Genomic DNA, 24,206 nt, shown 5'->3' with positions numbered 1-24,206 from the left:
TAGTAGCTGTTCCTAATACAATTCAGTAGCAGCAGCAGGTCAGAATTTTTTCCAAGGTTTTAACTTTAAAGACTTTAAATTTGAAAAAGAGCACTAATAAATAAAGCTAATCCTACCTTTCTGATTATAATGACAAAACCACTGAAGAGATTGAAAGAATGAAGCTCTACCTGAAATAAGACTACTAGGAATTAAATGCATATTTATCACTTCCATTTCCACGAGTAACAAATATAGAGACATACTGGGCTGAATTTCAGTACCAGGACCCTGATCCTGACACTAGACTGAACTCCGAGTTGGGAACCTGAAAGTGGCCCTGGAGGAGATTTGAAGGGGTGACCAATTAAGAGACTGCATCTGGGAGACAGTCCAATGAGGGAAGGTGGGGGAGCTTCACAACTCAGGGTGGGAGGGGGAACAGGAGCATCTGGCAGCCCACTGGGAGTGTTGGGCACAGCTGTTGTAGGTGGGGCCTCTGAACACTTGTAAATTGTGCAAAATGTACTGTGGTCACATCTGCCAGTTCATCACTGTGGAAGCTGAACCCTTCTACAGAATGGCCTCTGGCAGCGACTATACCTTTGTAGCCCAGTGCATCTATGCAGGGCGGCTTTGCAGGATGCACCTCTGGCCCCCACTGGGGAGCTGCCACATTTAATCAACGGATTCCAGCCATATCAGGGGGCCCGTCTGCTGCCTGGAAAGTCCAGATGGCTTGTGAAGAGTGCTCTCAATTGGCCGTTTAATTGGTCTAATCGGCCGGCAGATGGATAGCTGTCACACCCCAGAAGCCGCCTCCATGAAAATAGACTGGAGGCAGGAACATGCTGGCAGATCAGCAGCCGCCATTAGCAGGAAATTGCCGACACACCCGACAGCAAACCCCGTCCCCCCGCAGGATGACGATTCTGCCCATTGTGTCATCAACTCAAATGTAAACTGCGTGAGGAATGCTCTCTCCTACAAATCAATAGGACATTATAAGAAAAGGCTTCCTTTATATAAGGAATGGACACATATTCTGCCCACAGAAGAAAGAAAACATGACCCCTGCCCTCATGAATCTATACCAAAGATCTAGCACCTCCAAAGGTATGTGGCATTGTGGCTAGGTTGCTGGACTGTAGTTCTGAGACTTGAACTAATAACCCAGAGACTGTGGGTTCAAAATCACATTATGGCCATTTAAGAACCTGAATTCAGTTTTAATAAAAACTGACATTCGTAAGCATGGCCATGAAACTGCTGGTAAAAACTCAACTGACCTTAAGGGAAGGAAAATGATCATCCTTGCCCTTTATGGCTAATGTGTGACTCCAATCCCATACCAACGTGGTGACTCTTAACTGCCCTCTGAGGTCGTCTAGTAAGCTGCTCGGTTGCATCAAGATGCTTTTATAGTTGGGCAATAAATGTCAGCCTTCACAGTAATACCCACACCCTGAGAATTAATTCTTGAAAAGGTTCAGGACAGCAAATATTGAAATTGAAACAGCACAATTAAAATAGTTTATTAGTGTGTCTGCAGCTACAGGCGTCAGCAGCTCGCTCAGTGAATACCACTATAGTTAGAAAGTCATGACAGCAATCTTAAAATAGCTTCTACCACATACAAGTAGGGGTATCATGTCTCTCTGCTTCTTTTGCAACTCATGCATGTCATTCTACAGATAATGATGAATAAAATGAAATGTAATATTCCAATTATCTTGTTACACTGAGTTGAAATAAGTTTTCAAAATAGCTCAGTTAAGGTGCATCATGATAATTTGAACATCAGAGCATTAATTATGAATTAACTAAACAGCATTAAATACAAAAAAATAATCTGAACAGAGCTTTCCATATCCCTCATCCCTACCATACAAGAACATTTACATAACATATTTGCACTGGTCACCATTTAGGATGAATAATACCTGGCAACAGAGGATGTTGTGTTTTTTGCAACAAGTGCCAATAAGCATGCATTTCCAAGGAAGCTACATCCTGGGCAGTTTTAGTGCAGAGTACCCCATAACTATATTAACACTAAAACCCAATTGCAGTAGATGTGTGGAATTTGTTGTATTGCCATGATAGAATCATTTCTGTCTCCTCATTGTCTTTTCAAGTAAGATTGTCTAATTAAGTCTACTATAGTATGAGTCAGTTTGGTTCATTTTCTAGCACACCTGCCTGTCATAAATCTGTGGTTTCCAAGTCCCACTCCAGGATTTTAGTACATAATCAAGGCAGATGTTTCAGTTACAGCATGAAGTGTTGCTACAGGGATGATGCCCTTCGACTAAGGTGTTAAACTGAGACCCTAAAGTCTAATAGCCCCCAAAAGGGGCATGTGACCAAGATACACCAAGATGCACCTTGTACTGCCTTCTGTTTTAAATTATTTTAGCATCCAGTCAGCACCAACCACACTGTTGATTGAATGGACGCTTAAGTAATGAGGGTTGGCCCATTCCTTCAGGCTTTGATGGTGGCCTTTTTAGTGCTGTCACCAGCCTTGCAGTTTCCACTTCCCACCAGTTCTGAGCAGATTAATTCTATGGAGGTGACGCAAGGGAGTTAGAATCTGTACCTTGTTGCTGACATTGAGATGGTTTGCCAGCTGCCTCAGTCAGCCCCACTTAAGTGAACCCCAAGTCAAAATTAAGGCTTCAGTGCGTGGTTCTGTTTTTCCTAAGGCAAGATGAATAAATGATGCTGTGATTGAGTGAGCAAGGAAACAGGAAGAGTGTGTGAATGACCAAGCAAGACAGCAAGAGATGTGCTTGAGCTGTCGATATATTCCTGTAAAATTACTGTAGATTTTGTTTTCCAGTTTGCATGAAACTGAGGTCTATGGGTGGGACCTGCTGTAAGCAAGGCACAGTGAACCAAGGCGATTTCCTCTACATTTAACTAGTGCAAAAGGTCACTCACTGTAACCAGATGTGGTTATCAAAGCAGACACGGTCAAGGAGGTGGGACTACAGCCCAGCCTAAGCAGGGCCTACACAGCTGTTGTTAGAGTGTGCTGTACATGTACAACAGCACAATTTCTTTTAATGAAAATATTTGATTAGCTCCTTTGGTCAGGTGTTGTTATTTAAATATTTCATTTGTGGTATTGGTATAGTAAACATTCTGGATTTGATATAAAATTATGTAACTGGTCAACTAAAACCCAATTGCAGTAGATGTGTGGAATTTGCAGTATTGCTATGATAGAATCATTTCTGTCTCCTCATTGTCTTTTCAAGTAAGATTGTCTAATTAAGTCTATTATAGTTTGAGTTAGTTTGGTTCAATTTCTATCACACCTGCCTGTCACAAAGCTGTGGTTTCAAGTCCCACTCCAGGATTTTAGTATATAATCAAGACAAAAGTATAATCACCATTGCTGAAACACTTCTGTCAAACTTCCATAAGGTTTGTACTATCACCCCTTCAAATGTTACATTTTGGCAGCAGTTTTCACCACTCCCAGTACATGGACCACAATGAACAATGCAACAATATTCAGCAAATCACAAGGAACCCTATAGACCACTAGGAGTTTCAACTGATGATAAACATCATGACTTTGTCAAGGAAACAGATAGTTCTTTGTGCATATATTTGTTGCCTTAACTGCTGATTATGTGCTAGTGTTATCATAGAAGACTTGAGCAATGATTATGCCATTATACATTTACAGTCAATTTTAGCTTTAATTAGTGATATGGTGAGGGAGGACAGTTGGTCAAGCTACTGGAAAAACTCCCTGCTCTTTTATTCACCTAAGTATACAAAGATGGCAAAGTTTAATGTCTCATTCAAAAAGGTGGCACATCTGACACTACCACATTTCTACAGTATTTTACTGAAGTATCAGTTTAGACCTTTTTTTAATATACTTTTCATGGGATGTGGGCATCACTGACAAGGCTATCATTTGTTGCCCATCCCTAATTACCCTTGAGAAGGAGTTGAAACCGCTGCCTTGAATTGCCGCAATCCATTTGGTGTAGGTACACCCAAACGCTGTTAGGAAAAGAGTTCCAGGATTTTGATCCAGCGATAGTGAAGGAACGGCAATAAAGTTCCAAATCAGGATACTGTGTGGTTTGAAGGGGAACTTGCAGGTGGTGGAGATCCCATGTGTCTGTTGCCCTTGTCCTTCTAGGTGGAAGAGGTCAAGGAAGATGCTGTTGAAGGAAGCTTGACAAGTTGCTGCAGTGCACCTTGTATATAGTAAACACTGCTGCACTTTTGTGTGGTTGAAGGAGGGAATGAATATTTAAGGTAGTGGATGGGATGATAATCAAGCAGGCTGCTTTGTTCTAGATGATGTCCAGCTTTGAGAATTGTTGGAGCCACACTTGTCCAGGTGTGGACAGTATTCCATCATACTCCAAACTTTTGCCTTGTAGATGGTGGACAGACTTTGGGCAGATAAGGGAGGAGGTACTTGCAGCAGAATTCACAGCCTCTAACCTAGTCTGGTAGCCACAGTATTTACATGGCTGGCCCAGTTCAGTTACTGGTCAATGGTAACCCCCTAGGATGTTGATAGTGGGAGATTCAGCAATGGCAATATCATTGAATATAATGGGGAGATGCTTAGATTCACTTTTATTGGCATTGGTCATTGCCTGGCAGTTGTGTGGCACAGATGTTACTTGCCACCTATCAGTCCAAGACTAAATGTTGTCCAGGTCTTGCTGCAAATGGACACTGATTGCTTCAGTATCTGAGGAGTCACAAATAGTACTCGAGCATTGCGCAATCATCAATGAACATCACTTCTGAGAGAGGGTCATTGATGAAGCAGCTGAAGATGGTTGGGCTTAGGACACTATCCTGAGGAACATCTGCAGCAATATCCTGGGACAGTAATGATTGGCCTCAAATATCCACAACCACCTTCCTTTGTGCTAGGTCGGACTCCAACCAGTGAAGAGTTTTAGACCTCAATTCCCACTGACTTCGCGTTTACTAGGGGTCCTTGATGTCACACTCAGTTAAATGCTGCCTTGATGTCTAGGGCAGTCATTTTCATTTCATCTCAAGTTCAGCTCTTTTATGAATGTTTGGACCGAGGCTGTAATGAGCAATGGAGTGGAGTGACCCTAGCGGAACCCAAACTGAGCATCAGTGAGCAGGTTATTGCTGTGTAAGTGCTGTTTGATAGCACTGTTGACGACAACTTCCATTACTTTGCTAATGATTGAGAGTAGGCTGATGGGGTGGTAATTGGACAGATTGGATTTGTCCTGTGTGGACAGGACATAGCTGGGCAATTTTCTACATTGCCTGGTAGATGCCAGTGTTGTAGATGTACTGGAACAACCTGGCTAGGGGTGCAGCAAGTTCTGGAGCGCAAGTCTTCAGTAACGACTGCTGGGATGTTGTCAGGGCCCATCTTTGCAGTATACAATGCCTTCACCTGTTTCTTGATATCATGTGGTGTGAATCAAATTGGCTGAAGACTGCCATCTGTGATACTGGGGACCTCAGGAGGCTGATTTGGATCTTCAACTTGGCACTTTTGGCTCAAGATAATTGTAAATACTTCAACCTTGTCCTTTGCACTGATAAGCTGGGCTCACCCATCATTTAGGATGGGGATACTTGTGGAGGCTGTTCCTTCGGTTAGTTCTTTACCTGTCCACCACCATTCACAACTGGTTGTGGAAGAACTCATTCACAGCCTCCATCTTGTAAGGAAATGATTTGGCCTGTGGTGGTCAACTTTTTTAAGCATCATCTGGTGTGGAGCCTCACTCTGGCAAGGCAGCCTCTGCTGCATTTGCTGCAGGGGAAGACAGTGGGCTGAGAAGTTGCATGATTCACTGGCCTCTATTTTCTCTGGACCTCTTCTTGGCTAGCTGAGCTTTCCATTTCTGCTCAAGTCTTCCAATGCCCTTCCAAACAGTCAGCCTCCAGAGGTCACAGCCATCAGTGACTGTGTCCCAGATCAATGTCCACTATCTTCATATCGCGCTTGCAGGTGTCCTTGTAGCAGAGGTTTGGGAGGCTATGACCCAGTGGCCAGTTCACCATTCAGAAGGTCTTTAGCTATCATCCTTTCAATGAATGTGGCCTAGCCAGCGCAGGTGTCGTTGGCTTTGCAATGAGTTTATGCTGATGGAATTAGCACACTCCAGGACCTCCGAGTTGGTGACCTTGTCCTGCCAAGAGATGCTGACAATACATCTGAGACATTGAAGGTGGAACCTGTTCAGTCTTTTCTCCTGTCTAGCATATATTGTCCATGGCCCACGACCATAGTGGGTTTGTGCAGAGGACACAGGCTTGGTCAACTTGTGGTTTGGTGTTCTCAGTCAAGTTGCTTTTGTTCCACACTTTCTTACTCAGCTTGGACATAACAACTGCAATTTTTGCAATATGTGTAACAAAAACAGAAAATGCTAGAGAAACTCAGCAGCACCTGTAAAGGGAGAAACAGAGTTGACATTTCAGGTCCATATGACTCGTGTTATATTATGACACAATTGTTATGACATAGCAATTGGTAAAGGCTGTTATTTAAAATCCCAGAGGGAAACTTTAAATAACTACCATAACCTATATTTTCAAATTGTACGTTTGAGCTGCAGCTCTAAATTCAGGAATAAGACCACCAGTTCTCGAGAGGTTTTTATATCAAACTACATGAGGCACTTATTAATTTACACGAGTTAAACATATGCACATGGCTACAAATTACTCCTATCCATACTTTTAACAAATTCCCAAACTAATCTCCACTAAGACAACGAGAACTTACAGACTTTAAGCAGACACCAGGCAAAGCATTTTCATCTTACAAATTCAAAATTAGGTTCCTTTCACATTGGTTCCTTTGCAGACAGTTGTAGGCTTGAAGCTGCTTTGATGTTACATGCCTCTGCTTCCACACATGTGTGTTGATTTCAGCATCAAGTGACAGATTGCTGGTAATTGCAGAGTCTAGCTTTGTGAAGCTATCAACAACCTTCAGCATCACATTGCCATACAGCCATCAATCAGCCTTGACAATATCCTGGATCATAACATTTGTCTCCTGATGCAAACTCTTTGCGGGCATAAGAGGGTCAGTCCATTTACCACTGGAGGTGTTCCTTGGTGTGGAATACAGCATTGTAAGCATAGAACAACTCTCTGATATGGACTTGGCGCACCTTTGTCTTGGATCCGAGACTAGCAAAGCTGAGCAGCTTTCCGTCAGTTCTGGTAAGTAAACACCCTCTGTAGATGACCTGAAGACATATGACAGCAGCAAAGAGAAGAATATGCCAAAGAATGTCAGTGCCAGTACACAACCCTGTTTGACCCCACTGCAGATTTCCAAAAGTTTTAATGCTGCCACTTCATAGCTGACATTAACCATCATGTCACCATGGAAAGAGGAGATCACACTGAGCATCTTCAGTGGGCAGCCAATTTTCACCAGCAGTTTAAATAGACCGCTTCTGCTCACATTGCCGAATGCCTTGGTGACATCGATGAAGGCACTATATAGTGGACGGTGAAGATCATGGCAATTGTAGATCTTCCAGTTCTCAAAGCACAGTTGGATTCAGGGTAGATGTGTTCAGCCGGGGTCTGCAGTCTGACAAGGGCAACATGGGTAAATACCTTTCCCAAGATGCTCAGCTGGGTGATGCCTTGAAAGTTGTTGCAATCACTGAGGACACCCTTGCTTTTGTACAGGGTCACAATCTTAGTATCACACACATCCTGAGCCACTGCCCCCTCCCTCCAGCAGAGACAGAGAAGTTTGTGCAGTTGGCGCAGGAGTGCCAGTTTTCCTGTGCTTGAGGTTAGGCGGTACAACATCAGCACCTAGAGCTTTGCCCATGGCAAGTGAGTCAATAGCTTTGCTAAGCTCCTGCACTGTGGATTCGATATCCAGCTTTGCCATGACAGGCAGGTTTTCTATGGTGTCTAGTGCTCCTTGGCTGACAGTGTTCTTCCCAGAGTACAACTCAAGGTAGTGTTCCACCCATCTCTCCAACTGTTTATTGCAGTCAGTGACGACCTTCCCTACCTTTGTTTTTAATGGAGCCCTTTTATTTACTGATGGACCTGTGGCCCTTTTGATCCCTTTGTACGTGCCTCTAGCATACCCTGTTTCGAAAGACATCTGGGTATTCTGGCAAGGTTGTAACCAATAGACATTGGTGCACCACCTAGCACCTTATTTTGGTGGCTCTTAGTTCATTCAGAGTTTTCTCACTTGGATCTCTCCTTTAATTAACAGAAGTGGATCACTTGGCTTAAAACGACAGGTTCCATCACAGTGATGTTAGCCTCAAACAGTCAGCATTTCTCCACTCTTGCTTGCCACATTTTGAGAGTACAGTGTTGTACAAGGTGTCCCGAAGTATTTCTATTTAGCTTCTGCACTCTGTATGGGAATGCTGGAGAGCACCTGTTCATCCAGTTAAGGCACTGTTGGCAGTATTGAGACGAGGACAGTGTTTCTGCTTTGAATGAAAAAACCTTCAACAATTGCATCCTAATCCTGGAGCACACCAGAGAGTGATCAGCACTGTGGTAGGGCTGCAGAGCTTTGATCTGATCTGTCAATTCTGGGATCACTTAGCTCTGTCTATAGCATGCTTCTTCCACTGAAATCTACGGTGGGGTTTGAACATGCACTTTTCCAACTCATGCACTTTTTAATATGTACTTCCTGACATATTTTTAATAGTAAATACCATACGTAATTAATGAGACTCTGTGGACACAGCTGTTCAATTCAAACCACCACTTATGACACTGGCCTTTTCTCCATTATTTAGTCAATTTATTTACTAATTTCTCATTTGTTCCAGAAGGTCTCATTTTAGCCACAAATCTCTTGGAAAGCATTTACTGAATGAATTCTGGATGTCACAATGTACATCATGTATCACATTACTGCTATCCACCAAACTTATTGTATCCTCAAAGAATTACAAAAACATTGTTTAGCATGAACCTGCTTTTCATAAACATGCATTACACTCAAATCATTGACTGAAACTGGCCAGGATGCTGATCCAGAATTGCCCAACCTAGTTTGATACTGCTGAACATTTTTGGTTTCTATATTTATGAACCTTTTAATTTGTTTTATAAGACCATTCAAAAATGTGTATCTTCAAATCACTTTTAAAAAAAAAGGGCATTGTGTTTGAAGTCCTTTGTTTCATAAAAAGATAGACAATAAAATTTTGGTTTCTTGAAGACACAAGATAGTCATGACTCAAACAGGCATAGGGTAGTAGCAAGACTGGCCATTTTTGGCAGTTTAACTACTATACTGATGAGCTTTTACATGCCAATTTTCTATAAGCACATGAGCTTTAAATCATGTCTAGTTCTGAGGCTTTTGCGCAAATTAAATATGGTAAACTGTTTGAAACAACAGTGTCAAAGGTGAAAAGCAGTTCTTTATGAAAAAATATTTATCTTCACCCACAAAAAACCCAAATTACATACAAGTACAAGATTTTGCAATTTATATTCCACAACAGCATTTGAATTTGAGATTTTGTTAGGTGCAAACATCATAACTTGACTTTACAGTTGAATGACTGAGGATGACAATAAATGAATAAATATATAACCTCTAGTGACATGTTTCAGGATTTTAAGAGATTTTGCCTTCATGGAGAGAAAATCCATGTTCAACATAGTCATGTTTTAAACAAAGGAGAGCCAGGTGTAGACCAGAATCTGGAGCTAAATTGCAAAGAGATGGTTTTTGCAGTTAGAAGTTGTCTAGAAACAAATGTGTGCCAAAAATACAGAGCACTTTGTTTTATCCTTTTGTCCATATTTCAAGAGCAGATGTTAAGTGAAGTTTGCTTTGCTTGTTATTTTGGAAATGACTTGTGTGAAGTTAAGCAGCCTAATAATTATAGAATTACCTGGAAAAACTCAGCAGGTCTGGCAGCATCGGCGGAGAAGAAAAGAGTTGACGTTTCCAGTCCTCATGACCCTTCAACAGAACTTCTTTTAAAGAAGCTATATACATTTGTTGTTATTATTTTTGCAGTAGGATTTTAAAACTTGGCTAAGCATTGACTCTGCCAGGAGTTCTTTTCAATTGTCATAAACTTAGGGGATGCATTCAGCAAGTTATATGTAGGCAGTGAGGTCAATGGCAATTATTTTTATTTTTCCTTTAAATACATCAGTTGAATTTTTTGGGCAGGAACATGCTGCAGTAATGCTGCTGATTTGACTAAACAGCCATGCAACTAGCATAAATAGTGCATGATGGATTAATTCAGTTGTGAAATGTATGATTTTGGAGAAAATTGAAGGGAAGTGTAGAAGGTGCCAACCCAAATTTATTGAAGAATCTCTGCTGGTGATAATAGCAAACATGACTGAGTGTCTGTTGGTGTGGAGAGACATTTTCCAACAAACAGAGGGTATCACCAGTGAGGCACAATTACACAGACACACATGAAATCTAGTGGACTATTGCAAAAAACACCTACTCCTTGAACAAAAGTGTAATGAGGATGAACTGTACATAAAGTAAACCTTAGATGTCAGACACTTTTGCTTGTGTATCTTAAGACGGATTGAACAAATATTTCACTGGAATTGCAATATAAAGATTGTTGTTAACTTGTACAGCAATCCAAAAAAAGAGAAAACATAAAAAGATGCAGGTGGGAAAGAATATCTCTATTTTTTCACATATTCATCTGTTAGTCCCAATGCCCTAAGTCATGCCCTGTAAATTCTGCAACCATAGTAATTTAGATTCAGATAAGCTATGCTGATGGCTAGTATGTGTGCTGTGAAGACAGCACAAAATGAATCTCATTCAATGCATATTATATTTCTCCTTGCAGAGGAGATATAATGGTCAAAGCGATAGAATGCAGCCCATCATCCCTCTTGTCCTGCTTTGTGGGGACAATCATGGAGATCAAAGAGTTGGAGGCTATAATAAGTGAGTAATACCCAAGCTAAAGGAGATAATCCCTCTCTTAATATGCACAATTATAATTGGGGAACTAAATATGTTTCAGCAGATATAAAATGATGTGTAAAGTGATGCACTGTGAAACATGCCATATATTGTCTGTACAGTAACATGTTATTTTCTTAGTTTTTCAGGTATCCATGAACTTGAATAAACGCAAACCCAACATGTCTGACCAATACTTTAGGATAACACTCAGCACCATCATTATTTCGTGAAGCAAGCACCAGCCCAGTCACACTCTGGACTGAGTCACTTGTCATGGCATGTAGAAAGGGGCAGAAATAGTGGCTGAAAAAATGCTGGGTACTGCTGAACAGAGACCTAGCATGACCACAGTTCCCATTGAATCACTATGCTGGGAATGAAACAGATTATATTTCAATATTGGGGCTGAAAACATTAAGTGGAACTTTAACAGTAGTTATAAAAGATTTGAGAGGCTTGGAGTGAGAAAACCAATTGCACTGGTTGGTGACTTTGTAACAAGGGGTCTTAAAGTCAGTATTAGTACAAGAAGCATAAAGGAGGTTAGAAAAATTTTTTTTCATGTAGGTTATGGACGACATCATTACAAATGGTTATTGAAGCTGTCAAGCATAGCATTTAAGTGATTCAATAAATATTAAGTTAATTAGATAAGCACTTGAAAAAATTTTAAAATGTACACGGAAGTAGAATTCAAATAGATTATCCCAGTTTAGTAATAGCACTGACAATTGCACTATGAGCCATCTTGCCTATTTCTATTGCACTGCTTACCTTCTTACAGTATATATTACATATTGGTGGATTTCAAGATGGTCTGTTCTGCAAACTGCCAGGAAGCAGCATGCAGATCACTGGCTTCAACAAGGGAGATCTCAGGCATAAAGCAATTTAGGAAGAGATTTAGATATCTCACCGTGGTGCAAAGGCTTTCACTTACAAGATCAGTGGTCACGTCAGGATTTAGTACCAATAACATACATAAATACAGAATTATTAGCTTGGACAGTGGTTCTCAAGTAACTTCCAGCACATTGAAGCAACTTGGCCTGCACAAATGCAGAAGTCCACCAGAGCAACTCATTGCAAGAATAAAACACACCAAACCCAGCAACAGGCAGGAACAACTTGGTCTGCAGTATGTTGATCTGGGAAGCTGGTGGAGACAGACATCCACACCTAGTCCAAGCAGGAATACGTCACATAGGAATATACCAGAAAGTACATCATACATTAGTATGTATAGGAAAAGGACAGTGCCACAAAATGTTAAATATGCACTTTATAATCTACTATTCCAGGGTAGAGGCTTGCATACATGCAGCTAGTCTTCTTGTTTCTGCTGTACTCCATTCTTCCCTGCTTCTCTTATTCACTTCTTAGTTTCAATCATGGTATAAACTTCCTCTCTTCTGTCATTCTCCTTTTCCTGCACAAGTATTTCAAGCGTGGCTAGATAATTTTGCTATTGAAAAGTCCTATGTGAAATTAGTGTGATGTTAGTTTGTCTTTTTTCTGATTGTTTAAAGTGAGAAATAGTTTGCAAAAAAGTGTTCCATTCCCTAGAAGCAATATCGTCACCTCAATGAGCACAAACGCTCACAAAAATATAAGTAGAAAAATAACAGAATACTCACATTTTTGGCTTTGTTGTCCTGTAAGTCAGGTTGTTGCCAAATACTTGAGGTTGGTATCGTAGTTCCATTGGAAAGAGTGAAAATAAAACTTGCATATAGTTTCTCACACATATGTATTGACTTCAACTGTCCAGAAGTGATACATGCAATGTTGGCATTTATTTCGAGAGAGCTAGAATATAAAAGCAGGGATGTGCTGCTGAGGCTTTATAAGGCTCTGGTCAGACCACATTTAGAATATTGTGAGCAACTTTGGGCCCCGTATCTCAGGAAGGATGTGCTGGCCCTGGAGAGGGACCAGAGGAGGTTCACAAGAACGATCCCAGGAACGAAAGGCTTAACATATGAGGAACGTTTGAGGACCCTGGGTCCATGCTCGATGGAGTTTAGAAGGATGGGGGGGATCTGATTGAAACTTACAGAATACTGAAAGGCCTGGGTACAGTGAACGTGGCGAAGATGTTTCCATTAACAGGAGAGACTAGGACCCGAGGGCACAGCCTCAGAGTAAAGGGAGGACCTTTTAGAAGAGAGATTAGCCAGAGAGTGGTGAATCTATGGAATTCATTGCCACAGAAGGCTGTGGAGGCCAGGTCATTGAGTGTATTTAAGACTGAAATGGATAGGTTCTTGATTGGTAAGAGAATCAAAGGTTACGGGGAGAATGGGGTTCAGAAACTTAATCAGCCATGATTGAATGGAGGAGCAGACTCGATGGGCCGAATGGCCTAATTTCTGCTCCTATGTCTTATGGTCTTATGGTCGAAAACTTTGTTAATTATTTGAAAAATAATTAAGTGACTTAATTGGTTGGTTTTGTGAGGTTACACATTTTCTGATAGTTTTTGTTTCCTGCCCATATTTCATCAAATCAGCATGGTTAATTTTTGAGGGACAGGGTGATTGATTTTCAAATCTGGAGTACATTGAATGGACTTGACCAATCCACCTGCTTGATTACACCAGTAGAGGCTTAATCATTATTCATGGCTGGGCCTCATTTATGTAGAGCAGGCATGCTGCCAGCAGGTAGCTCACAGTTTAGGACAGGAATCCTGATGGATGTAGATGTGGGTCAAAAGCAGAACTTTAAAAGGATAGGCTAAAACGATCAAGGTCAATAGAACAACAGATTTAAGTGGTGGAGTTGTAAAGAGCAGAAAAAGCAGTAAGTAGTTAAACTTGATGGATCCTTTAAGGCTCAAAAAGCCCAAACAAAAATGAAAAAAAAGCCTGTTCTCTTTAAACAGAGCTGCAAATAGAGCCGTCCTGATACCACCCATGGATTGTGGGTGGGTTGAGGAAGCAATGGTAGCAATACTGCAATTTTGGTATCAAACGGTGTGTCATCTGATCCTAATTTAGATGTATTAATAAGGTCCATCTGTTTTTAAACAATACTCTGACCTTCTTGAATATGCCCAGAAATCAATCATCAAAAAAAGTTATGATCCTCAGCCAGTTTGTTTTTCCTTAAAAAATATGGAATGCTTGTGAAGTGAACATCCACCCCAGTAATTATGTAAACCAATCAAAAACGCATAACCTCCTAAATACACTTTTACAATGTGAAGTCTTGCAGTCATTTGTTAGGCACATGACTTTTAATTGGAGATAGATGTTTAAATAGGGTCAAGCAAAATTGAACTAAAAAAAAACAGAAAATGTTTAATTTACAGTGCCAGAACAAATTAAACAATACTATTAGTTTTATTTAGGAGCACAAATGCTGCCACAGTTAAGCTAAATAACTTGAACACCTCACATTAAGAAAACACCCATGCATCATTTGTTAGTACATGAATTGTTTTGATTTGAGTCAATCAGTACCTTATAATAGAAAACCCATTAGCAAGACAGAAATTAAGGCACAGCTTTTCTAAAATTAAACAAACAAATAAGAGCAATAATGGTGCTGTCCCCTGTGAAAAACTCTGCCAACCAGCTATTTATGAAATCAGCTCCACAATCGATTCTGGTTTTGGCCAGATATTTCACCCATTGACATCAGGCCGTGAACTTAATGCTGTGATGTTTTATGAAATATCAGTATAAATGTTCTAAATGACAAGAGTGAAAAGCTAACAATAAGGAGCTCAATTAAGTGAAAGGGATTTAGTACATGTGGTACATTATACTGCGATATAAAAATATTACTAAATAGCATTTTTAGTCAGTTGATTTGAAATTGTCATACAATGTCCTTTTACAACACTCTCATGACTAACCACCCACATTCTTCCTTCCATAAACTTGAGCTTATCCAAAGCTCTGCTGCTTTACTTTCACAAAGTCTTGTTCATCCGTCATCCCTCACTGATCTCCATTGGCGTTTGATTAAGCACTCCCACAATTTTAAAATTATCATTCTTCTTTACAAGTCTCACCATGGCCTTGCCCCTCCCATTTGTGATTTCCTCCAGCCCCACAACCGCCAAGATATCTGCACTCATCTGGAGCCTTCCCCAATTTTTAAAATCACTCTGCCATTGACAACCATGCCTTCAACTGTTAGGCCCTAAACTCTGGGATTCCCTCTGTAAACCTCTCCATTTCTCTTTACTCCTCCATGACCTATCTCTTTGACCATCTGTCTGATGTAGGCCATTATCAAATTCTGCTTATAACAATACTGTGAAGTGTCTTGGGATGGTTATGCATTAAAAGTGCTTTATAATACAAGCTGTTGGTGCTTGCAATGCCACAATTAGATACAATACAACTCTTAAAAAGGAACAGCTAAAAAAATGACAAAAAAAGTCAGAATAGCCTGTTCTGAGTTTTTGATTATTGTGCATTACACTGGAATGTTTTTATAACAGTGCAGATTTTGATATTGCTGCATACTTAACTGCCCCAGCTCAATAGAAGTTATTCTGTCTAAAGCTCATGCGATTGGACAAATGCCATAAGTACACCAGTTTAAACAAGAAAATGGTGTATGGTTTATGAAGTCCAGTGATATTCCCCTTGATTCCCAGTAAAATAAACCATTTTGATGCAAAGCACTCCAGTATGACATGTGTTTGTATTCATGAAATTTTATTTGAACACAGACTATAACAGTGTAATTAAAAAGGTCTAATACTCCACCACTTAATTGCTGATGCATGCTTGAACAGTCCTAGACTGGTCATTAGGTAAGTTCCCCAGATCATTCACCATCATAATTTTCAGATAGAAAATAAATTGTTACAACAGGATTAGACATTCCAAATACTGTTTTGACTGAAAAAGCCCTAAATCCCAGTAATAAAAAAAACCACGCTTAGAAGCACTAGCTTCACAAAACAACATTCAGCATGTTTTTTCAGAACTACGTAATATAGTGATTATTACTTTAAAAAAAAAGGCTTTCTAATCAAAGGTTTTCATCTTGCACAACAGGACGATTTGCAAGAATACCAAATGTAAAAGGGAACAACAATTTACACTGTATAAGAAGAGTATACTGATTGGTAGAGGCATTGTCATGGAGAATGCACCAGTTGATGGTGACTGGCTGTTAACTGCCAAGCATTGTTTGAAATTTAAACCAGGCAGCTTGACTCTTAATTGGTCAAGGCATTGCCCTGATGAATGAACCAGCAAATGGCCGTCAGTTATTTTGTTTAGCTGAAACGAGCACAATGTGTATACATGATCTTTCGGTCTACAAAAAAAAGCAGGGCCCTGTGTATTAATATGTATAGCTTCCAGTACACACAAATGTGCCATGCTGCAAGCCCAACTGACAATCTTAAATTGGCTGCCAGCGTAATTCTTAGCACACAGAATTATTTAGCAAATGTTGTCCAATTGCAGAATCACATATAATGTTGGGGACCATGTTTTGAGTTTTGTAAGCTCGGCTGGTTGGGTACAGTGTGTACATTGCCCTCCGCGAACAGCAGGAGGGATATGCTGTTTGATATGATCTGCCATTCTTTGGGACATATGGCAGAGTCCACTTGCCAACCAATCAGCGCTCTATTCTCATACAGTATAAATTGTTGTTCCCTTTACATTTGGCATTCTTCCAAATTGTCCTCAAAATAACCTGGTTAATATTACGTACTAATACTCCTTGAGGCTCTACATTGAGCAAAAATCATTGAAGTAAAAAAAATGCTACATTACATTACACTATTTTTGATTTTTAAAACATGTACTTGTACATTCATTAACCAATGCTGTCAATACTATCAAAAGCCTACAGAAGATGAAAAGCTTAGACAAAAAAAATCTTTTCTTTCCCCCCCCATACCCAACTTCTATACTACTAAACAACCATCGATATAAATGATCTAAATCACAATGCACAATTTTACTTTCATGATGATGGTGTCCCTTTATGTCATTTGTAAAAGCACATCCCGTGAAGATGGTCCTTGAATTTATTCATTAAGTTTATTGAATGCCCACAATTAAGCAGTAAACCGGAGAAGTAATTTAATGAATGAGGCAATTCTTCAGATTTTTTAACCATTGATTCAATTACTATCTTAATTTCAATTGTAGGCTTTTCGTAGTATTGGTTAATGATTGTGCAAGGCCATGTGGCTTAAAAAAAATCAAAAATAGTGTAATGTAAGGCAGCATTTTTCTTTTTATTTCAATGTTTTGCTCAATGTAGAGCCTCAAAGAGGCTCTACATTACATTATTACATTAACCATATTATTTTGGCCAGTCAAAGGTAGAAGCATTGCAACTTAAAATCTCAGGAGTTTGTTTTGCTGTTGTTTGGCCTTATTTATTGCCAGATTGAAGTGCTGCCATCTATAGGAAAAGCCTATACAGCTTAACAGTCATTAAACTGAATCACAAATTCATTGCGCGTGGAAATATTGAGTATACTGATGTACATTGAAATACCCTGTCCACCAAGAGAAGTGACTTCTTTTTGGAATATTAGCCAAAACCCCCCAACCCTCTTACTTTAAAGATCATGGAATCCTTAAAATTCACCTGAACAACATGGTTTAATATTTTGTCTGGAAGAAATGCAACACCTGCAGGCTTCTCTGGAGTGTTAGCTTAAGTTACTAATGAGTGATAGCAACATAAGCAAATTGACAGCTAGGCTGGCTCTCATGGATAAACAGAATAAAAGCAACATAAATCTCAAAATAGGTTTACAGTAGTTCAGTGCATTTTTGTACAATTTTCAAATGTAAAATACAGTCTATTATACAAAAGAGGGGGTGGGGCGAAGAAAGAAGGAACAGTCCAAAATTTAAACCACTTTTAAACTACAAGCTAAAAATAGAGTTGAGTGGATTGAGATACAGGTGAGACAATGATTAGGGACAATACCAAAATGACCTTAGAGAATTGCCTGTGACTTAGAATCAGAAGTTTGAAAGCAGCTGATTCACGTAAAGGTGCTAAAGCAGCATTATGTGCACCTTAAGTTGCAAAAACAAAATTGGCAGGTTCTTGGAGATAACTGGTTTACTTAAATGGTCAGATTACTCCTGTTTTAGGAAGCTTTGATACTCTGTCTGATAATGTTAGTAAGAGTTTAATTAAGAATAACACTGATCCTGGTTGCAGTTTGAAGTTAATAGTTAAACACAATTTAAAATGAGATTCTAGAATGAGAGATTAAATTCCAAAACACCTGAAATTACAGGGAAAAAAAACAGTATTACAAATTCTATTTGTATCGAGTCTGGATTTCAATTTGGTTGGGGTGGTGTAGGGAGAGTAAGAGAATGTCAGATGTACTTGAGATTTAAAACACAGGATGGTTCAAAGGCAGTTTGGCATTGCCATAGTAATTGCTACAGAATTAAAATGATTTTAGCCAGGTGTCTAGAACACACAAGTTAAATTAAGCCAATGAAAATCAATTAAGAGGGAATGGGGGAGGACTTTTAAGATAATCTACATGACAGAATATAGACTGGATTGGATCAGATGCCCATTGGAATTAACTGTAGTTATGCACCCCAAGCTTGAATTTCACCCTCACTTCCTTTGTGCATTATCCATTTCTCTACCCCCATCCCTCACTTCATTTCACATTCAAGCAGCCTTTAAAAAAATAAAGTGGAAGCTGTTCACAGAAGGCCCTTAGCAATCACCCTGGTATTAAACAGCCCTCCACCATACCCAGGACATGAAACAACTACTTATGCATTGACAAAACTTAATTAAATTACCAGTTAATTAGATCTGTATTCTGATTCCTGCCTTACCAACATTCTAGATTCTAATAATCTTATTAACAAGAGATGATCTACCCATAACTATTGATTGTAGGAATAATTTACAGATTTTTGAAGTAAGTCTGTGAACAAAATATGAATTCCAGGTTTTATTTTTAGATATTGCCTTTTGTTTCAATTCTAAAAGTTGACTGAGGGTAAATATTATTTGTCTAGTGACAATCACTTGTGTTTCTATTCCAGCCCAACAGTATTCTTATTCATGTTGGTAACGATGACTCCAATTGTCTCAACCTTCAAGTTTCTACTATGGGTTAGTCCAAACCAGTTCCTAATACAGGAGGTGTTAACTTGCCTGCATTTATATGGTTTAAACTAGATTTGCAGCAGACTATTTATACCAGCTCAATGAGTGTCTCTTGCTTTAAACCAAGGTCAGGAGATGGCGAGTTTTTACTGCAAACAATCCCTGAATGTTCAGTTTTTTTTGCTGAAGTTCATCATGAACAAACAATGGGATAATAAAAGGTTTGTTGGCCCATACAATTCCTCCACAACAGAATCCAATCATTTACTTCAATTTAATCTGGAGGGAAGTGTTCCATCTAAATATTGTCCACTATCTTTTTAAGGATCAGAAAAAGAACAAACTTATTTACATAGTGCCCTTCATTATGGATCTCCTCAAAGTGCTTCCCTGCCATTGATGTACTTGTAAAATGTAGTCACTTTATGTAGGCAAATATAAACAGTAAATGTGTTCAGCAAATCCAACAAACAACAATAAAATGACCTGATAATCCATATTAAAGATGTTGCTAGAGGGATTAAATGCTAACGAGGAAACTGGAAGAACTTCCTTCTTTCTGAATAATGCCATGGGATCATTTACATCCACCAGAGGGGGTCTTGCTTTAACATCTTATCTGAAAGATGACATCTCAGAAAGCGCAGCATTTTCTCATTACTGCACTAAAATGCCATCCTCGATTGTCTGTTCAAGTCCCTGGATGGAACTCAAACCCACAATTTGATTCCAAGGCTAAGAGTGCTACAACTGAAATGTCCAAATGTAATGTCCAAAATACATTTCCTATCCCTAAGTTCCTATTACCATAACTTGAGTGGGTGCCCAACAGTCAACTCCTGACTGCCCAATGTCACCGAACCCCACAACCAGAACAAAAAGTCAACATCTATTATGAAATATTTGATCTGTTTATACATATCCCTGCAAAGTTGAAAATTTGCAGATGTGAATTTACTGCTGAACTCAAGATTTAGACCTCCAGGCTGCTGGTCCACATAATTGTTAATTAATTACAAGTTGCTTTTTAACTAATATTCCACTGAAATGGATCAGTTTATTTGAACAACATTATAGCAAAGAAAAAACCTGATAGATTTACTCAGGATTTTGAAATTTACATAATTAAGAAACTCGAACTGTCAAAATTTTAAAGGTCTCATTTTAGCAACAAATGGTTAAGAATTCATATAAAGTTTGAATGTGTTCAATATTTAGCTTTAACAAATACTCAATTTAAACACCATGTATTTCACTGTCCACTACAATGTCACTTGCCCACTGCCTTTCAATTTCACCACCCTATCTTTAATCAATCTTATCCTTCATAAGGACATTCCCCATCCAAATACTTGGTCATTCTGTCAACCTTACCAGAAGCTTAAATCTCAGATGAGATCTCCTCTGCAGCAATATCTACCTAATCAAAAGGAACAGTGCCAACATGTAGAGAAACCATGCCATTCAGACAGGCCTAAGGATAGTTAATTTGGGACATGGAAAAGTGTTACAATATGGGATGGCTTTTAATGTTCAGAAAAAGGCACATTGTTAGAACAGAGCTTTACAAGAGTAGAGCTTTACTCTGCAATTAGTTGTGCTAAACCACACCTAGAAGTGCTTTGCATCTTTCTAAATGCCTAAAATGGAAATTAAAACACATTGTTGAAACTTTTCAGTTTGCACTGATCAAGATAAATGCAAGAATGAATCAGCACACTTTTCTCCCACAGTATAAATTGCTGTGATTGTTTGAAATTTGGCATTCTTGCATTTGTCCTGATGAGTGCATGATGAAAAACTGGTCTCTCATTTCAGCAATATAGAAAATGGAACACTTTCCATTTTGAAATGTCCATGATATTTTTCAATTTAATACATTAAAACTTAACTACAAATTTGAGTATATTATGGTGAAAATATCCAGCATCATAAACAAATTGTTTGTAATGTAATAGCAACAAGTAAGTTAAGCTGTGTGAGCACTGAACCAGTCATTGAACAAAGAACAAAGAAAAGTACAGCAAAGGAACAGGCCCTTCGGCCCTCCAAGCCTGCACCAATCATATTGCCCGTCAACTAAAACATTTTGCATTTCTGGAGTCCATATCCTTCTATTCCCATCCTATTCATGTATTTGTCAAGCTGCATCTTAAACATCACTATCGTACCTGCTTCCACCACCTCCTCTGGCAGCAAATTCCAGATACTCTCTACCCTGTGTGTAAAAAACTTGCCCCGCACATCTCCTCTATAGTTTTCTCGTGTCACCTTAAATTTATGTCCCCTAGTAATTGACTCTTCCACCCTGGGAAAAAGCATCTGACTATCTACTCTGTCCATGCCACTCATAATTTTGTAAACTTCTGTCAAGTTGCCCCTCAATCTCCATCGCTCTAGTGAGAACAATCCGAGTTTCTCCAACCTCTCCTCATAGCCAATAACCTCCAGACCAGGCAGCATCCTGGTAAACCTCCTTTGCACCCTCTCCAACGCCTCCATATCCTTCTGGTAATGTGGTGATCAGAATTGCACGCAATATTCCAAGTGTGGCCTAACCAAGGTTCTATACAGCTGCATAATGATTTCCCAGTTTTTATACTCAATACCCCTGCCAATGAAGGCAAGCATGCCTTTTGCCTTCCTGACTACCTTATCCACCTGTTTTGCCACTTTCAGTGACCTGTGGACCTGTACACCGAGATCCCTCTGCCCGTCAATGCACTTAAGGGTTCTGCCATTTATGGTATAATTCCTGCCTGTATTAGACCTTCCAAAATGCATTACCTCTCATTTGTTCGCATTAAACTCCATCTGCCATTTCTCCACCCAAGTCTCCAACCGATCTATATCCCGTTGTATCCTTTGACAAACCTCTTCACTACCTGCAACTCCTCCAACCTTAGTGTCGTCTGAAAACTTAGTAATTAGCCCAGTTACATTTTCCTCCAAATCATTTATGTATACTACAAACTGTCTTGATTCTGTGACAAGATTGGGTGAAAAAAAAACACTAAACACGAACTCAGTTTCAGTTTAAATCATTTAATGCATGTAATAAATTAAGATATAAGCATTCATAACTTATGTAATATCAGGTTATCAACTCTATCAAAGTTGGAACAGCTAACTTGACAGATCACTTATAAACCTGATAAAACTAGTCCAAAAGTCAATCAATTGCTGCAGCCAGATGTTTTTAACTTCAACCAGCACTCAGGAAATCACTACAAAAAATATTGGACAACTACATTACAGCAACTGTAAGCTGTGCATCATCTGACAAAACAAGGACTTTCAGAAAAAAATTTTCATAATGGTAAACATGAATCTTAATGTAACTGAATTTGTATTCAATTCTGATAATTCATTGTGCATATTTGAAATAATCTACAGTTAAATTGCTATGTTGATATATTCATTTAACTTCAGCATGAGTGCATATAAATTTTGTGCTCGAGTCTCTGGAGTGGAGAACCAGGGATACAGCCTCAGAACAAGGGGAAAGCCATTTAGGACTGAGATGAGGAGAAATTTCTTCAATTGGACGGTAGTGAATCTTTGGAATTCTCTACCCCAGAGGGCTGTGAAAGCTGAGTCACTGAGTATATTCAAGACAGAGATAGATAGATTTCTAGATACAAAAGGCATCAAGGGAAAGGTGGATAGTGTGGGAAAATGGCAGTTGAGACAGATGATCAGCCATGATCTAGTTGAAAGGCAAAGCAGCTTGATGGACTGAATGGCCTACCCCAGCTCCTATTTTAAGGACATGGCAGATTAAGCTTATTACTGTACATTGATTTGAAGGATGATGTTTCATCATTTTCCAGACAAAATATTGTACAGTTCATATTTGGACTAAAAATACAGGAACAGTTTAATTATACTGGCTTCAACAATATTTTTGATATGTAAACAGCAGCCTTCATTTTGTTGATGACACATTGCATTTCAGGGGTTCAATTTAATGGCCACGGCAGTGGCCCCATACACTGGCTAGAAAGTCAAATGGCACTCCTGCCTCAACCACATCTAGGAGTCCTGACTAGATGAAATGGCCGTTAGGTAGTTAACTGCCTGCCATTGAGGTTCCTGTGCCTTTAAAAGGTGAAGATTCCACTTCAAGAGCTGCCAAAGGGCTGACAAGACTTCAATCAACGAAGTGCTACCAGAAGCGGCGGCCATAGCTGGGACTGCAGAAGGCCCAGAGAAGCAACAGAAACTATGGAGGAGGCCCTAGAAAAAAGACAAATAGGGTGGGCTTGCCAGGGCCAATCAGCCAGGCCCTCATTGGAGGGGCAGGTGTGAGATTGGAGGATGGGGCAGTCCTTGTTGCTGGTGGGATCCAGCTCCCTTGCCCTTGAAAGGCATACCCAGTGGCCTCCACATGTGGTGTTGGTCACAGCCCTTCCCACTGGTAGAATATCAGTTGCAGGGGGATGAGGCCCTTAAGTGGTCCCTAATCAAGACACTTAAAAGGACTCAGTTGACTTCTGGACTGGAAAGTTGTCCTTGACCTTCCCTGCCCAACTGAATCAGGAGAGTTAGGAAGATGACCGGTTCTCCACCTCACACCTTCCTACCTATTTATGCCACTTTCCCACATCCCAGCTTGCTCCCCTGGTGGAAGGGTTTGGAGGGAAATTAAATTCTGCCTGGGTGTTACACTAGATCTGTTTGATTCTGTCAATTCTTGCAATAGTTGGAATCAATTAATTTTACAATTTACAAAAATTGAATTGTTTGTAGCACATTTTTGTTGACCACAGATGAGATGGTACATGTAGTGGAATAAAATGCATTAAGGCAGCACCCATTTTTAAAAGTAATCTCAGATATATTCAAGTGATATGTAACATGTTTTAAATCAAAGTAAGCAATCTAGTCTGGAAAGAAGCTATTCAACAGTGCTGGCTAAACACTTTGAAAAAAAACTACAGACTACTAACTGATCAACAAAAAAAATTAACTGCTTTTCAAACAGTGCATTTTTTTAAACGATAAAGTAACTTCAATTAAATAAACCACACCTTTGTCAAGTAAAACCATTAGAAATGGCAACATAAAACTCAACTACATCACAGCCAATAAGGTAAGGAAACATGCTGTCCTTAGCTGGTCTGGCCTAAATATGGTTCCAATCCTACACTAA

General features: G+C 39.5%; 1 long non-coding RNA gene across 2 annotated transcripts in view; it reads left to right on the top strand.

Annotated features, from left to right (window-relative positions):
* Positions 1–912: 912 nt before the first annotated feature.
* The window catches only part of LOC121292284, a 38,682-nt gene continuing 15,388 nt past the window's right edge, over positions 913–24,206 (top strand). For both annotated transcript variants that reach the window (XR_005946256.1, XR_005946255.1), the window contains exons 1-2: positions 913–1,095; positions 10,833–10,933. This is a non-coding gene — a long non-coding RNA (uncharacterized LOC121292284). The remainder of the gene's footprint in view (positions 1,096–10,832; positions 10,934–24,206) is intronic.

This window comes from Carcharodon carcharias, chromosome 20 (assembly GCF_017639515.1).
Source record: "Carcharodon carcharias isolate sCarCar2 chromosome 20, sCarCar2.pri, whole genome shotgun sequence".
NCBI lineage: Eukaryota > Metazoa > Chordata > Chondrichthyes > Lamniformes > Lamnidae > Carcharodon > Carcharodon carcharias.
The sequence above is the reverse complement of the archived record's forward strand: the minus strand, read 5'-3'. Positions and strand labels throughout refer to the sequence as shown.